Here is a 15,610-nt window from a genome sequence, read left to right on the forward strand (position 1 = left end):
CTTAAGCTTGATCCGGGTGGAAATGGGATTATAATTTGACAAAACATGACTTTGGTGGTGTAAATCATTGCACCCCAATGGTTTGCCAACTCAACCTGATCACTCTTAAAGCACTCATTATACTAATTAAGGTGTTGCAATAATATTGAGTAGTGTGGTATGTTCCTTCTATTTCTAAGCTTGCGCTTTCAACATTCATGATGTACTATAGTTGTACACTTTGGTCAAACTTTATCCCCACAAAATTTAAAAAGAAAAAAAGTCACGTACACTTACCTGAAGATGTTTTGTAAGATATATAATTATCAATAATGGTTATATTTTTTTAAAAAAAGGACGTTTAATCTTAAATTTAGCAATTTTTTAGAATTTATACCGAATTGAAAATATAAAACAAAAGAACTTCAATTATGGATATAATAAAGTTGTCCGTAGAAAAATAGCAATGAATTTAAAAACTTCGTCGAAACTTTTAATTCAACATTTCAATTTTTTCAAAATCACGGGTTATCGATACTTTAAAATTCGATATTTATTAGTAGGTTTTTACTTACATGTCGTTTTCGCATACACATTCCACATTAAATTTTATGCAAAACTAGTAATTACAATATCTTTAACAATATGCCGATATCATTTAAGCGTCAGTCTAATCAATTTTAACTAGTAAGAAAATAGACTTAGCCTATCAAGTAAACCAAATCGTCGATGGAATAAGAAAAAATTAAAGACACTATTAAAACACCTATATATGTGTATGTTTATAAGGCCCCTAATAATTCCAAATTCTACATTCCAACTAACTATATAACATTTTAAGAAAGGAAAAATAGGAAGGTGCTCAAGACAACAAAAGAAAAGGTTGAATCTTTAGTCCCAAAAGCTTTTGTGAATTGGAGACTATAAAATAGTTGATGAATTTGTAGCTGTGGGGTTGTTCTTGTACAGGAGCGGCTATCAAATAATTAATAAATATAAATCCATAGTTGGTCACTATACCACTAATCAAAATCAAAACCAAAATAAAACAAACCAAATTTATATATTTAGCATTTTGCTCTCTTAGCCCTTTTTATTATTCCTAGTGCAGTGGACTGTTATTGACTCTTAGTCCACTTGTTTTATTGTGATGCATTCAACGACACAGCCCCCAAAAAATTCTTCTTTAGCTTCATATACAAAGCAGAGGGTATCTTTATATATATATATATATATATATATATATATATATATATATATATATATATATATATGTGTGTGTGTGTGTGTGTGTGCGTGTGTGTGTATTATATAGTATGTATGTGTGTGACAATGGTGGGACATTCAGGCAAACTCAACTAGTGGCATATTAAGGTGTTGGAGCCAAGCAATGATGTGAGCAAATTCATAGCCTTTTTTTCTTCTTTTGTTGCTGAAAGCAATGACTTTATAGGGAACTAATAACTTCATGTACTCGTATTGTTTATATGTATATGAATATTTTGATAACAATCTTTTGTTTTACCCCAAAATATGGAGACAAAGCTGGTACTATAATATTAATTGGTCTCCGAATCGTGTGTCACTTGGGTCCATCGTAGCACTTGCTTTACTACTCAATATTTTGGCTTAGCTTCTCTTTTAATTAGCCCACCAATCACTTCATTTCTTAGTCTTCCTTGGTTTGTAATTTTTTTAAGATGATGCGAGACTTTTAATTACATAACGGGTAGAATACATATAAATAGAGATAACAAACTCTAACTTATAAAAAATTCAAAATTATAGTCCAACAATAACACATCATGCATTAACTTTCTTGCAGCGAAAGATGGTAAAACACACTAAAATTAGTACAACTTCACCTTTAGAAAGGTAGTTTTTGTACTTGTGCTTGTTAGCAATATTATATTAATATTGACGGAAAATACAAGATAATTTACATGGAAGAAAAATTAAACGAAAATAAAAATTACAAATAAAACCGGCTAAACCTTAAAACCGGAAAAACGAATCGGAGAAGATGAAAGAAACAGTCGAGACCCGTTGGACGGTTTCCTTGAAGTTTTTTATCGCCCTCTCACGGATGCTGGAATACGTGAGCGAAAGCCTCACAGGATACAACGAGTACTATAGAGGCAAGCTTAGCACCAATAGGCTTGACTCTCGACGAACTAGGACCTGTGCGAATCTACCACCAAGACAAAACAAAAGAAGAATTTCTGGGGAAGAAGGAAGCTCGGAAACAGTAGGAGATTGTGTATTTCGGTGTGTTCGAATGAGAGGGCTTAGCTTCCTTTATATAGGCCAAGGCAGAGTGAGGTTACGAATTTGAACCAGCCAAAACCGCCCATCCTTAAAGGCTTTTATTTCCATTAACTCTCATAAAGAGCTGCTACAAACGCTCTCAAAACCATTGCCTTAAAGCACACGGTCTACAAACCGTTGGCCATAATGCACACGGTTAAAACTCTCAAACGTAACACATGAGTTATTTGAGGAATTAAAACTTTCAGAAGTGAAATTTGTAGTAAAAAGAAAGCTCGAGACCGAGACATTCCCGTAACCCGAAACCCAAAACACGAAACCTGAGCCAGAGCCCGGCTCGGCTCGGCAGCGGCGACGCGCGTGTATGTGTGTGTGCGTGCGTGAGGGGTTAAGGGTTAACCCACACACACTCTCCTCTCTTGCACTCGGATATCCACTAATTAAAGAGGATAGTATTTAAACACTACAACAACACTCATCCCCAACCAATGTGGGACTCTTGGTATTCCACTTCCACAACACAACATAAATGTGTTTCTTTAGCCTACTTTGAGCATTAATTTCTCATTCATCCTAGGTCAGATTTTGGCAAACAAATATTCAATTTTATACCCCTCGTTATGAGGAATCCGTATCACTTGGAATTATTCAATTCCGATGAGTGGACCCCACTCAAATTGTTGCCACAAATGTAAATAAATACTCTTTATTTACTTAATTTTCAACAATCCCCCACATGAATGAAATTGTGAGACGACAATTATAAAGACACGACACGATGTGGTGATAGATTCTACGGTCAATACCAGTATAGGATAGGTAGGCAGAGCCTTTGAACCTTCCCTCGGAAAGATATGCCATATTTACTGACTACTCAGTAGACATCTTGTCTTTGAACTGTTAGTCGTTTTGTATAAACGATAAACATTTCCCCCACTGATATCTCCCTGACACAGGTTCAGTTCTCATAGTTATGTTCATTTTGGCCCTGAACATTCGCCTAGTTCTGCAAGAGTTTCTAAAGAATTAAGCCCAATTAATTCTCTTTCGAAGCGGCCCCACTTCTCTCTCACATAGGTGATTTTTTTATGCATGGCTCATTCAGAATCTCATATATCCGATCTCATAGAATCATTAAAAACTCAAAGTTTAACCTCGTACGGGTGTCACTGTTTAATATAGGAATAGGACTGGGGGTTTTCCCCCACAGTGACCTCACATAGCTTTTGACAATTAGGTTGTCCCTTTGAACCAAGATCTTGGGATCTCCAGTCATCATGGTTGGGTTTCCTTTGCCTTGGCTTTATTTGCCATGGGCTTCAGCCCCATTCCTTTAGATGTCTTCTCTACTTGGTCCCTATTTAACCATTTGGTTAGCAGATCCGCAATATTCTCTTTGGACCTAACATAGTCAATACTAATGACTCCGGACGAGAGAAGTTGTCTAATGGTATTATATCGTCGACGGATATGTCTAGACTTACCATTATACATCACATTATGTGCCCTACCAATAGCAGATTGGTTATCACAATATACACATATAGCAGACATAAGTTTTGTCCAATTAGGAATATCCTCCACAAAGTTCCTTAACCATTCAGCTTCTTCTCCACATTTATCCAATGCAGCAAACTCATATTCCATCGTGGATCTCGTTATCACAGTTTGTTTGGAGGATTTCCAAGATATGGCCGCACCTCTCAGAGTGAATACATATCCACTTGTGGCTTTCGAATCTTGAATATCAGATATCCAACTCGCATCAGTGAAACCTTTAATTACTTCAGGATATCTAGTGTAGTGTAGACCATAATCACGAGTGAATCGTAGATACCTTATTACCCTTACGATTACTTTCTAGTGTTCAGCACTTGGATTACTCGTATATCGAGCTAGTCTACTCACAGTGTAGGCTAAATCCGGTCTCGTGCAACTCATCAAGTACATGAGACTGCATATCACCCTCGCATATTCAATTTGAGAGATGCTTTCACCTTTATTCTAGACAAGTGTTGACTAATGTCTATGGGAGTTCTCGAGACTCCAAAATCGTCCTTTCCAAACATGTCTAGAATTTTATCAACATAGTGTGTTTGACCCAGTACAATCCCATTGGGTGTTCGGGTAATCTTGATCCCCAGAATTACATCAGCAATTCCCAGATCTTTCATATCGAACGTTGAGTTCAATATATCTTTTGTGGATTGGACCATACGATCATTACTCCCCACTATGAACATGTCATCTACATATAAACACAGAATCGCATATCCATGTTCAGTGGTTTTAATGTACACACATTTGTCACACTCGTTGATCTTAAATCCATTTGACATCATAACGTTGTCGAATTTCTCATGCCATTGCTTTGGGGCTTGTTTAAGGCCATAAAGCGACTTGACTAGTTTACAGACTTTCTTTTCTTGTCCAGGTGCAATACAACCCTCAGGTTGATTCATATAGATCTCTTCTTCGAGATCTCCATTAAGAAAGGCAGTTTTTACATCCATTTAATGAATTTCAAGATTGTGTAATGCGGCAACTGCAATTATCAATCTAATAGAAGTTATTCTCGTCACGGGAGAATAAGTATCAAAGTAATCAACACCCTCTTGTTGTTTATACCCTTTGATTACCAGTCGTGCCTTATATTTATCAATTGAGCCATCGACTTTCATCTTTCTCGTAAAGATCCACTTAGATCCAAGCGTTTTACTTCCAGGAGGAAGATTAACCAACTCCCAAGTGTGGTTTTGCATGATAGAGTCTATTTCACTTCTTATGGCTTCTTTCTAAAGTGACCCTCAACGGAGTTCACCACTTCTTTATAATTTAGAGGTGGAGCCTCCAGCATATAGGTGAAAAAATCATAACCAAATGATTTTTCTACCCTCGCTCGCTTGCTTCGTCTAAGTCCCTCAGACTCTATCTCTTCTTCGGACTCTTCATCATTATCTTGAGTTATTTCCTCAATATCCTCAAGAAATTGGTTTGATGACCTTGGTTCATCTTCCTTAGACTTGTAAGGAAATACATGTTCAAAGAACGAAGCATTTTTAGATTTCATAATAAAATCGTTGTGTATATCGGGGTTTTCCGAGTCATACACAAGGAATCTATATGCATTACTATGGTGTGAATACCCAATGAAGATACAATCTACAGTTTTTGGTCCTATCTTCATTTTCTTTAGAGCGAAAGCCATTACTTTGGCCAAGCACCCCCACATTTGCAAGTATTTATAGGAAGGTCTCTTTCCTATAAATAGCTCAGACAGAGACTTATCCTCCTTCTTCTGGGGTATCCTGTTCAGAAGGTAATTTACAGACAAGATCGCTTCTCCCCACATTTCTTGGGGTAACCCAGAACTTAACAACATTGCATTCATCATCTCCTTGAGAGTGCAATTCTTACGTTCGGCAACGCCGTTTGATTGACGAGAATAAGGTGGAGTGACTTCGTGAATAATTACATGTTGTGCACAAAAGGCACCAAATGGTTCAACATATTCACCTCCTCGATCACTTCGCACTTTCTTAATCTTCTTATTATGTTGATTCTCAACTTCCAATTTGTATATGGCAAATTTTTCAATTGCTTCATCTTTGCTTTTAAGCTAATATACGTAACAATATTTTGTACAATCGTTAATAAAAATCACAAAATATTTATTACCACCTCTTGTGGGCATGAACTTTAATTCACATAAATCGGTATGGATTAAGTCGAGGGATTCATTACTTCTTTCAACACTATGAAAGGATGTTCTCGTTAGTTTTGCTTCAACACAAATTTCACATTTATGATTTGAGTCAATATTAAACTTTGGAATACACTCAAAATTAATCAATTTCCTTAGCGTGTCATAATTTATATGACCTAGTCTACCATGCCATAAATTAGACGACTCAATCATATAAGCGGAAGAAGTTGTTTTATTCATTTCTTTGGCCTTGATGGCCATTACATTCATTTTGACCATGCCATTCTTGACATAGCCCTTGCCCACATACATTCCATTTTTAGAAAGTACAAGTTTTTGAGACTCTAACACCATTCTAGATCCATGGTTATCCAGCACAGTCCCAGAGATAAGATTCTTCCGCATATCGGGCACGTAGAGAACTTTGGTGAGCTTAATCTCCTTCCCAGAGGTCATCTTCAAGAAGACTTCACCTTCTCCCTTGACTTCAGAGGTGTCAGAGTTGCCCATGAACAATTTTTCTCCATCTCCTAGCAACTCAAGAATGGAGAAAGAGTTCTTGTCAGTGCAGATGTGGCGGGTTGCTCCAGTGTCCAGCCACCACTCCTTCGGGTTCGAGTCAATCATGTTGACCTCGGAGACCACAGCGACGATGAGGTCATTATCATCCTCCACAACATTGGCCTCCTTCTTCTTCTTTGACTTTCTACAATCTGCAGCTCAGTGACCAACTTTGTCGCAATTGTAGCATTTACCGACAATCTTTTGTTGGTACTTCTTCTTGAACGTCCCTCCCTTGACTCCAAGCTTGTGGACGTGCTTCTTCCCCTTCGAGTTCTCGCCATGTTCGACGACATTGGCTCGCTCGGAGATGATTCTCAGTCTTTTATCGGAGCCACGATTGTCTTCCTCAATTCGGAGGCGAACAACCAAGTCTTCAAGACTCATCTCCTTTCGCTTGTGCTTGAGGTAGTTCTTGAACTCCTTCCAACCCGGCGGCAATTTCTCTATTACGGAGGCAACTTGGAAAGACTCGCTAATGGTCATTCCTTTGGCTTGAATCTCATGGAAAATGAGTTGAAGCTCTTGCACTTGAGTCACAATGGTCTTTGTGTCCACCATTTTGTACTCGAGAAAGCGACCCACAATGTACTTCTTAGAGCCCGCATCATCGGTTTTGTACTTTCGATCCAACGAATCCCAAAGCTCTTTAGAAGAGGCTTTTGAGCTATACACGTTGTATAAAGAGTCGGCGAGACAATTTAACACGTGGTTTCGACATAGGTAGTCGGATTCTTTCTACCCCACATAGCCCCAAAGCACTTGTGGGTCGGCTTCACCCTCTCGAGGAGTGGCCGGAGGATCTTCGGTAAAAAACCGAGCAAGTCCTATGGTCGTCAAGAAGAAGACCATCTTTTGTTGCCAACGTTTGAAGTTGAGCCCGTCAAACTTCCCCGGCCTCTCGGTCGGCATCATCGTGGGAGGCCCTTGAGCAACTTCCATGTTTGGAGCATCTAGGCCCAAACCCGCCATCGGTTGAACGAGACGCGCGGGTACGTTCCCGGCCGTAGCCGCCATCGAGCCTTGTCCCAAAGCCACGGGGATTTGGCCAATGTTGATCAAGTTCTTCGGGGTGTTCACCATGGAGGGATTCTCATTGACGTTCCCCTCAACATTCATGTTCATTGAGTCGTTCACGTTAGTCATATTTCTACAAAAGAAATCCACACATTAGTAATCTTTCAAAACAAATCTGAGACATTCCCGAAACCCGAAACCGAGCCCGAGCCCGGCTCTGCTCGACGGCGGCGGTGCGCGTGTATATGTGTGTGCGTGCGTGAGGGGTTAAGGGTTAACCCACACACACTCTCCTCTCTTGCACTCGGATATCCACTAATTAAAGAGGATAGTATTTAAACACTACAACTACACACATCCCCAACCAATGTGGGACTCTTGGTATTCCACTTCCACAACACAACATAAATGTGTTTCTTTAGCCCACTTTGAGCATCAATTTCTCATTCATCCTAGGTCCGATTTTGGCAAACAAATATTCAATTTTATACCCCTCGTTACGAGGAATCCGTATCACTTGGAATTATTCGATTCAGATGAGTGGACCCCACTCAAATTGTTACACATATCAGCCATACACATGTAAATAAATACTCTTTATTTACTTAATTTCCAACAGTACTGTCAACAAACACTTTGACATAAAAACCCAAAATATGAATAAAAGACTCACAAGTGAAACAACCCAATATCCAAACATAATAACAAGTTAGAAAATGAAATAAACTAATTTGCTATTGGAATAAATATAAGGCCAATCGATGTTTCATGATATCGAGCCAAAAGACTCGAACATCATCAAGAATTGTGTAGCGTTGACAATACTTGAGGAGACGGAGAAAATAAGCAGCCACATCGACATAGAGTCAAGAAAAGAGATCATTTTGAATGTTAAGGACAAGACCAGTTTCGTGAAGGGGAATCGCCTAATCGATGTTTCGTACTATCGAGCCAAAAGACTCGAACATCATCAATAATTGTCCGGCGCTGACGACATAGATGAGATGGGAGTGAGACTAGGTATCCTACGCCGCGTCGTTGGTAAGTGTAATCGAGAAGGTCGAGGCGCGTTGAAAACTCCGATGAAACAAAAGGAAGAAGAGGACCACAAAACTATTTTCCCTTAAGCTAGAGCCACAAAAAGATCATGTCCCACACCTCTCCAGGGGAAATGAAAGCCAACATTAGAAAAAGATAGAATATTTTCATGTGCGTTGAGAGAAAACAAAGAAGCGGTATATTTTCAAGTAAGATCGGTTCCTTAATTTTTATAATGATTATGGTACGTGGTAGTAGTAGAGTGTTATTTGAAAGTCAAAACATAATTTACATAAATTATCAATTTTTAAGAGATTTATAACTAACAAAGTCATTTCAGACGTATATAGATAGAGAGAGAGAGAGAGAGAGAGAGAGAGAGAGAGAGAGAGAGTTGACATGGACAAAACAAAACAAAATGTTGTAGGCTAACATTTTTCTCTCTTTCATTTATTAATAGATACGTTAATTTTTTTTTTTTTTTGAACAATAGATGTCAAAATCTCATGATATCCATGGATATAAAATTAATTTTAAAAAAACCTTGTTCGGAATGTAATTGTTATTCGGTAATTGTATTTTAGGATCCATTTAAATTTGACAACTCCTGAGATTTAACTTTGTATTTTTCTTGCATCAAGATTTTAGTTTATATGCATTATCCATCATCGTGTTTTAAGAATTTTGTTTTTAATTAACCATTAATGTTTATCATTGTTTTACTAACCTATCATGATTTAGTACGTATATATAAAAAACCCTTACATATTGGCTTTTTACATGGATACATATGCATTGAAAATTGTAAAAAAAAAGAAAAAAAAAATATACTTTTAGCATGAACTCTGTTTATAACTAACAAAGTGTACACGAAAGTCTTCATTAAATTGCTGGGTATTACCTATAACACAACTTAGGCCCCTATATTGGGCTTATAAGCATATACACAAATATTTGCATGAAAAACTTTCACAATAATTCATTTGAAGATTATGATTCTCTGAATGACAATTTTCAAACATTTTATAAATACCATTTTTTTTTTAAATTAAGTAAACAAATAAGAGAAAAATGTAAATGCAATTACGTTTTAGTAAGACAAATAGAAATTCTTCGTAGTAAGAAGTGAAGTATTTTCGAGATTATTTATTAAAATAAGGTAACTCAAACGAAGTCCTTTTAAATTGACATGAGGTGCCAAAAGGGTGATGCAGAAACGGATCGATCTATTTCTTCAAAGCCTAAGAGAGGTTCTGGCTCGTGTATGACCCAAACTCTCATATTGGAAGCCGGATTGAGCTTCAAGAATAAGAAATATGACCTTAGATTAAAGGAAAAATAACACATATATACCCTGTGTTTTAGTGAAATGTCGAGTTTAACCTTTGGTTTTCAAAAATGTCGAGTTCATACCTTATGTTTAACTAAAATGAAGAAATTATACCATCTGTTTAACTAAAATGACGCAATTATACCCTGAAATGGATAACAGAATCACAAATATCCCTTTCATTGATATTAACTCTTATATAAGAAAAACCGAATCAAATCGAAATCGATACCTTAATTTTCAAATTCCCAGTTTTGAAATAAAATTAGCCTTAAATTGAAATTAAATAATAAAATTCATATCTCCCAATAAATTATTTCATTCCGTGTTCGAATTGCAACTCTAAATCCTTGATTATATGTTCGAATTTGTGATTTTGATGACTACCAATTGTCGATTTTTACCCATTTGCATCTTTTTGTGTTTTTCACGACTAAGAGACTGTTGTTTATTTTTTAGTTTTTAAATAAATTACATATATGACATGAATGAATAAAGATAATTGGTGTTTATATATAAATATTATAGTTAACGTCAATGAAAATTCAATAAAAAGAAGATTTGTGGTATTATTGTCTATTTCAGGGTATAATTACGTCATTTTAGTTCAACAGATGGTATAATTTCATCATTTTAGTTAAACAGGGGGTATGAACTCGAAATTTTTGAAAACAAAAGGTTAAACTCCACATTTCACTAAAACACAGGGTATATTTGTGTCATTTTCCCTAGATTAAACCCGGGTCCAAAACCAAAATCATTTAAAAAATAAATAAATAAATAGTTTACAGTTAAAAAAACACTTTTAATCCAACAACAAAAATTAAAATTAATGAAAATATATCGTTAATATTAAAATTTAATTTATGCGTCAAAATACCTTTTATAGATAAAAAAAAACATAAATTTTGAATAAAAATAAATTTTGTAATTTCAAACACGGTTAGCCCACACCGAGCTTGAGTTGAATTTCTTTGAGGGCCCTTGCCGGTTCGGGCTTGGAGATCTATACCCCAGACCCTTCAACGTGGCTCAATTTGACCTGACATTTTTTTTCTAAAAGAGTCGGACCAGCCCAAAATCTCTAAAAAATAGGACCGGGTTGGATGGCCCACATGGACTTCGGTGCAATTGACAGCTCTATGTGAATTGCACCATAATGAAGAAATGACAAACAAATAATAATGGAAGTTAGTTGTTTCCTTTGTTTTCAATATATATATATATATATTTTATAAAATATAATTTATCGTTCTTATTTTAAAAATGCTTCGTTCTATACGTGAATTTCATATTATGCCCTTACTTTAAGTCTTTCCCTTCACTTAAAAAAGACGGTTTTTGTTAACCGCATTTTTGGGTTGACACTTACAACCGTTTGTGGTTCGATCCAGGATCGGACCCTATGACCACATGTAGGTTGGTATGGTGAAGTTCTCTGTTCTCATCGTCTTCGTCTGGTTAATGAATATTCTTTGTGCTTGTCGTGATCATCACGTTCTTTGGATCTTCAAGTCTTCAGGACTTTTAGTCTTTTGGTTTTCCGCGTTCTTCGCATTTTTTGTCGAGTTCTTGAGTATTTACCTCCTTGAGTCTTCAACCATTTGGAACTCTCTTCGAAGCCTTGCCTTTAACCCATGAAACCTCTTCCGAATCTTCGCCTTGACTTTCTTTGCGATCCTCGTCAAGTCTCCAGATCTTCCCACCTTCACTTAAAGTATAAGAAAACGTGAATCTAGAGGGACGTAGATGATTTTTTTGCGCTCTGACGCTTAACATTAGTCGTGTTGTATTTTGTTCTTCGTGAACGATTCATGCTCGTCTTTATATTTTCTAGAGAGAGATAGAGTTGTTGTGTGAACTGTATAGAGTTTTTACAAGTTGAGAGAACTTACCTTGGAATGAGAGTGAGATGTGTATTTATAGTGCTTTTGAGGAACATGAGGGACTTTGGTGTGAGCCTTGGAGGCTTGTGACCATGTAAAATGGGGTTGGCACGGCATCACTAGGTGGGAGAGGTTGACGACAAGCTCAGTTCAAGGTTGGCAGCACCATCAAATCGACGGCATCATGGAGTTGGCATGTTGGCAGCGCCATCAGGTTGGCGGCACCATCAAGTTGGACGCAAGGCTCATTTGATGGCCAAAATGGGTTGGCGGCAAGGCTATGAGTTGAAGGCAAACTTGTTTTGTGAACAAAATGAGTTGAAGGCAAAGCAAGTATGGTGGCCTTAATGAGTTGAATGTACATAACTCATTTGGTGGCCAAAATGAGTCGAAGCCAAACCTTGTTTAGTGGCCAAAGTGGGTTGGCAAAAAGACCTGTTTTAGGCAAAACTTGGGTTGAAGTCAAGAGTCAGGTTGAAGGCGAAACTTGAGTTGAAGACAAGCTTCACGTGTTGATGACAAGGCTTCAAAGAGAGTTTTAAAGGGTTGAAAGACTCAAGAGTTCAACGAAGAACGCGGAAGACTCAAAGAATAAAAGTCTCGAAGATCCAAAGAACATGACGAGTACGACACACACAAAGAAGATTCATTAACGAGACGAAGACGGCGAGAAAATAAAATTTCATCACACCCAACCTATGTGTGGTCATAGGATTCGGCCCTAAATCGAACCACAGACGGCTTCAAGTGTCAATAAAAAACGCGGTTAACAGTTTCTTTTTCAAATTTGTCAACAACGACAGAAGGAAGATTATATTAGTAAAAACGAATATTTTTGTATTATGTATTAAGTATAATCTCAATATTTTTGTTCAAATATTTAGCTTGTAAAGAATTCTAGTGGGGTATTTGTAAAATCCTGTCCATTTCAATGTAGCTACGTAATTTTCTTAAAAGAACATCACAACTTGTTCTTGAACATTTTTATTACTATAGTTATGTTATAATGATGTCATTGTAAATTTAACCACAATATCGTTAATTTTTATTTGTTATTTTTTTATAAGATGATAAAAGGGAATGATATTTTTGTCCAACCAGTGTTTCAAAAAAAGATATTTTCGTCCAACTAGTAGTGATATTCAGATCAAAACTTCAGATATGAGAATAATGCTAAATTTAACGTCAAGGCTTTTTTTTCCCTAAAAAAAACAATAAAGCTTCTTTGATAATCGAAAAATGCTTTAATGCAAAAAATTATACAAAATATTCACTTGAAACTAATTGATTAGTTAAATAGCCAAAAATTTAAATTTCTGCAGAGTAGCTAAAATTGCATTGTCAAATTTTTTTTTTATGGTTAAAATTAGACCTGTACATCGAGTTGGGTTATTCGGTTGTATACTTTTGACGGACCCAACCCAATGCATTCGGTTTATCATTTTGAAAATCTAAACCAAACCGCTTATGGTATGTGAACCAAACCAACTCGAACCAAAAAAGATCGGGATGGTTTGGATTGGTTTGTTTGGGGCGGTTTGGGTCGGCTTGTTCGGGTTCATTGTAATTTAGTAAGGTAAATAAGTGTAAAACATTCAGCAAAAATCAATATAAATATTTTAAGCAAATTTATAAAAAAAAAAATCCAAAAGAAAAAAAATCAGAGAAACTAGAAAATCGTCATAATCTAAAATAAATAAATAATTTTTTATTCTCTTGATCGTGAAAAACTCAAGTCTTGATGCAAAAAAAAAAAAAAGGAACTCTAGTCTGTTGGCATTTGCTCTTTGCTAAAGTTCATGGCGACGAAGACCTACAAAACAAATAACTAATAATGAATTAATTCGAATTCTCTTAGCAAGATCATGAATCATATATCATATATTTTTTTTTTCTTTTTACCTTGATAAATGAAAATATATTTTGTTTAAAAATAAGACCCATAGCCAGAAAAAAGCACGACCTTCCTGATTCAAAATTAAGAGTCCCTGCTAATATCTCTGCAATTACAAAAGTACACACGAAAATTGGAATAAAATGTTATTGACAATAAAACATAAGTGGTTATAAATTATAAGATGAGGTTATAAATTACCTGTTTTCACCATCGATTCTGAAGATTGTAGATTTTCTACTTCTTCTTTCAGTTCTTCCACAATTAGTGACACATCATCGCCAATCAACCAATCCCTCAAACAAATCAAAGCTTCTATCATTCTTGTGTGCAAAGAACTTCGGAATTTATCAAGAACTCTACCACCTGTAGAGAATGCTGATTTCGAAGCAACGGTTGAAACTTGAGCTGCTAAGATGTCTCGAGCAATGGATGATAAAGTTGGATACTTTGAGCTATTCAACTTCCACCAAGAAAGTATATCAAACTTAGCAGACAAAACAAGCGGCTCGCGCGATTCCATCAAGTATGCATCAACTTTGTTCTTAGCACCATGATTGTAATCACAAGTTTCCATAAGTCTACTCAAGATGACCGAAGTACAACTGTTGCTTTGAGGAATTGCCTGCGTTTGAGACACTTATTTTTTTTGGTAGATGTATGGTTCTCATTGTAAAACTTCAACAATTCTTGCAACTTCTCTTTAATTCGAAAGCACACCATATCAGCCTCCATCATTTCACCGGTTGCCATTTCGATACAAACCTTCACAAGTCCCATCTTGTACCAAGGGTCAAGAACGGCATCTATCATCAACATGTCATTAATTTTTTCCGCATCAACTCAATACTTATCAAACTTAGCCTTCATGTTGAAAGCCATGTTTCTTAAATACTTGTTTGTGTTGACTTTAGTGTTGTTAACAACTGCTGAACTTCATAGATGTGACAGAAGAACAGATTCGTCGTCGTGTAGTGTGTCCCACTGAACTTCAATGTTACCTCGTAGAATGTCTTCAAGAAAGTAACGTACTCTTTTACATTCTCCCAATCGATATCAGTTGGAGGCCATTTCCGTTGTTTCCCATCTTCATTCTCTCTAAAATAGTTCTCATAATTTCCGTCAACAACCATCATATCAAATGCCTTTTGGTATTTTATTGTTGTCTCTAGCATTAGATATGTCGAGTTCCATCGGGTGGGAACATCTAAGCACAAACCAGCCTTAGAGTCAATTTTTTCTTCAACGACGCATTCATCAAACTTCTTTGCTCTTGTTGTAGAAGACCGAACAAACTTCACTGCATATCTGATCATCTCAACAGAATCATCGATTCCCTTCAAACCTTCAGTTACAATCAAATTCACTATATGAGTGCAACAACGAATATGCAAAGGCTTACCATCAAGAAGAACATAACCGGGGATGTCTTGTAGTCTTCTTTGCAGGTAAGTCAACGCTGTATCATTTGAGGAAGCAATATCAAATGTGACTGAAACTAATTTTGTAATTCCCCATTCGCGGATACATGTCTCGAGCTCCCTTCAAATAGTATCTCCTTTGTGGTTGGGAACAAGGAAAAAATTGATGATCCTCTTATGCAACTTCCAGTTGTCATCTATAAAGTGAGCGGTGACACACATATAGTTTAGATTCTGAATAGACCTCCATGTATCTATAGTTAGAGACACTCTATACTTTTGCAAGATTGTCTTCATTCTTATTTTTTTCTTCCAAATATGTTTGATACACATATCTAGCCACTGTAACTCGAGAAATAAGAGCAAGTCTAGGCTGAATGGTGAAGCAAAATTGTTTGAAAAAACAATTCTCAATGTGCTTGAATGGTAACTCGGCACCAACTATGTACTCAACGCAAGCCCTCCTACCTTTTTTCCTTAGTGAAGTTAGCGATCGTCAAATTACTAACC

Source organism: Urtica dioica, chromosome 4 (genome assembly GCF_054948205.1).
Source record: "Urtica dioica subsp. dioica isolate 48M chromosome 4, U.dioica_male_clone48M_v1_H2, whole genome shotgun sequence".
In the NCBI taxonomy this organism is placed as follows: domain Eukaryota; kingdom Viridiplantae; phylum Streptophyta; class Magnoliopsida; order Rosales; family Urticaceae; genus Urtica; species Urtica dioica.